Here is a 3,446-nt window from a genome sequence, read left to right as displayed (position 1 = left end):
GAAGTTTATGCGCTACTAACCAGAAAATCACGCGGCGGTGATTAAGCACTGCATTTTTCCGGTCGATACGCCATATATCCGTGCCAAGGATTGCAGTTGGTATTCGGTGAAATTTCTTCAACCGGAAATCTATTTCAAGTAGACCTTGTTGATGGAAAACCAAGAACTATCGAAAGTGTGATTGAAGACAATCGTCAGTTAGCGAGTATGGAGACAACTAAGTTATATGGGGTCAATATTGGGTTACAGCTTGAAAAATCAAGGAAATCACATTCAAGACGCGAACAATCGCGCTTGATAGCGACAGGGGGAGGGCCAAGCTCCTAAATATTCGGTTTCCGTACGGTTTCGTTTGACCTCCCGTGAAAGCGAGAGAACGACCGCTTCCAATTAGCTCGCCGCGTCAGAGAACCAAGGTACATCTTTGTAAGAATGTAGCAACCTTCCACTGGCAATTTTGTATCCAGCGTGTAACTTTGGTGAGCAGACTGCACGGAGAGAGCTGGTTGTCGATTCGGTGGTAGCCCATCTGTTGCTTCGTTCGACGAACAGTTTAGCTGATGGGCAGCGGGTTGACCCACCACAGAGGCCTGTACTTCCACCGATTGCCAGAGGTTGAATTAAACTTTCAGCTTCAATAAGGATCAACTTAGTAGCGGAACGCTGTGTTCCAAAACGCAAACGCCGTACACCGTTTAAAGCGGATTTATCAAAACCGGTTTAATAGTTCTGATTTTTAAAGGTCAACATGATGCAAAAGCCGCGTACGCGCTACGCATGATCAGACAAGGCATTAGCTGTTTTGTTCCGCGGGGAGTGAGCACATACTCACATGGTTCGCTCTGCCAAACGGCTACCTTATTCTCTGAACAACACTGACATTCTCTAGAAATCTCCTTGTGATGTGCCAGCCAAGGCAATTAATTATGCGCGAAAGCTTTCATACATTAACCTAGTCCACAGTGTTACTCGCGGTTTGTACTTTTATTCGCCAACGAAGTAATATCCAGAAGCGTGTGTATTTCCAGGAATTGTGTGTATTTATGACTGTCCAAATCACTAAACACGCATTGTGTTTCAAGCCTCTCGAAAAACACGATCTGGGAGAAGTATCCTGTGAACTGGAAAGACCATCATCTCGGAAATGGGTATTAGCTATTCCAAAAGAATGCCTAAAAGACACATTGGGGTTTCACAGCTACGAAATCTGTAGGATGCCTATGGAAAAGCTCGGCAGTTGGGCCGCCCTCTTTTTTGGGTCTGAAAACATTAACACAGAGTTACATCAGCACAACTGAAGTTTTTTTCATTTAGTCATCTGATCTACATCACTTTTGGTGGAAAAGTGGAATAAATTAGAATTCATAATGATCGAATAGGTGAATAAAAGATAGAAATAAGAAGAAATGAGACAGTGGGTTAAGGAGTCGCGCAGTTGCTTGGTAGAAACCCGTGTGCAGCCTTATCTACAGAGGTTTTCAAGTAACAGACAAAAGTTATTTGAACTCGCACAGCTGAAGTCGCCAATCCAGGAATATCACAAATGCCGCAGCAAATGCATTAATTATGCGGGGTGGCTAATTTGATACACGTGCAGTTGTCAAATGCATCCAGTGCAGTTGTCTTAACTTATATACGCAAACATATACTGACCTACATCTCAAAGCGCAATTGGATCTTGCAGACACTGGATAGTGTTATTTGAAAAGTGCCATTCTGCAAACTTTCCCGCATCGATGCTAGCCCGCAGAAGATAACTCTAATTCAGGTAACCCACTATACCCAACAAATTCTGAACACTCACGACATTGTGATGACGTTCTGGAGTTCCGTCTCCCAATCTCCCATCTACCAACGAGAGTAGGAATACCGCACAGAATCCGTGGTCTAATGCAGTGGTCATAGTCTCCTGACGAACTTGAACAACATTTAGTTAGAAAGACGCGTTGTTGAAGAAACCTGTCATACTGGTGAACCGATCAGACCGTTTTTGTTGCGAGACACCAATATCCTATAGTAGCAGACAATCTGCAATCGAAAGGTGTGAACACAGTGAAACTTAATTTCTTTCATTAAACTTTCAGTCGCACTGCGCAGATTGCGATACCGGATTTTCATGGAATGCAATGGAGTTCCCACAAAAGTTAAACCATGAGATTAATTGCATCCCTTTCAGCACATTTTAAAAATTGTTCCTTCTCACAAAACCGGTTGTGAACGATCGACTTTTTCCTGGCATAACGTTTGAGATGCTGGCTGTATCCTTCTGAGAAATGGAACCTTGTGTCTTGTGACTTGCCGTTTTGTTAAGTGAGCTCATAGGAAAACCCCAGCGTTTTATATCTGCTTGGGACAATGATTTATTTCCGTACAGTGGTCCCGCCGTGCATTGGATTGTTCATATGATAGTGTCTGACCATATTGTCGGTGAACGCGGTGTGAATAATTCCACTGTGTAGCGCGGAGAGAAAAACGTGTGAAGGGGTGAGTCGCACTGTTTGGAACCACTGAAATTTCGAGTAAGGGAAATATTTGAGGTCAACTATAGGTGCGAGATCACGGTTCATAAAAATAGCAGCCACCATTATTACCGGCGAAAGTGCTGCGAATAATTCCATCGTGGAGATAGGTGAATGAATGAGTCGTACGGTATAGATTGAAAGTTCAAGTAATTATGTCGGGTTGCTGCCGTGCAGTGCTTCAGTTCAGACACAACAAGGTGTTGGCAGCAATGAGTTGATTCAACGCTATCGGGAAGTGGGCTTCTATATGAAACTAGAAGCTCGGAAATAATCAAGATTTTTTCACCCGTGGGAACAGTTTCATGATCCGAGTGCCATACAGGCAGGTTGCCTTGGAAACATCCATCGGTGTATGCCTTTGATGACACACAATCCAAGCGTACTCACCGGCTCACATCTTCGTTTGACAAACTGACACCATGTGCGTAGGTTCCAAGCAACTTCGCTTTATTGAGGGGAAGAACTATACAATTACCTTTGTCAGAAAATCAATATTGACGGTCAAGTTGACGTATGTAAGTCCCCACTTGCCCCGTCATTCTATGCATTTTGTTCGAACAGGTATTTATAAGCCAAGTATGACCCAAAATTTAAATTATGTCTTGCAACATAAACGTTAACATTGATTTTTTTATTTCAGCCTAGAAAGTGCATCGAACGTTACCTATGTTTTTGACACGTGTACATCAATCTTTGGGGAACAAAAGGGCACTTCTCTTCAGCATGAACCGCAAAAGCGTCTAGATTTGGCGTCCGGCATTCAAAGCTACCACTAATGAAATATGGGATATTCCAGGATTACTTGTTAGGATTCACTCACATGTTCACGCAATAGTATCCACGAAGCCAGCAAGCTAGTCCGCATGTCAGTTATCTACTTCAAATAGGTTGAATAACACCGCAGCATAGTCATATGTAACATGC

Source organism: Opisthorchis viverrini, assembly GCF_000715545.1.
Source record: "Opisthorchis viverrini unplaced genomic scaffold opera_v5_370, whole genome shotgun sequence".
NCBI classification, from domain to species: Eukaryota; Metazoa; Platyhelminthes; class Trematoda; order Opisthorchiida; family Opisthorchiidae; genus Opisthorchis; species Opisthorchis viverrini.
Note: the sequence above shows the minus strand (reverse complement) of the source record.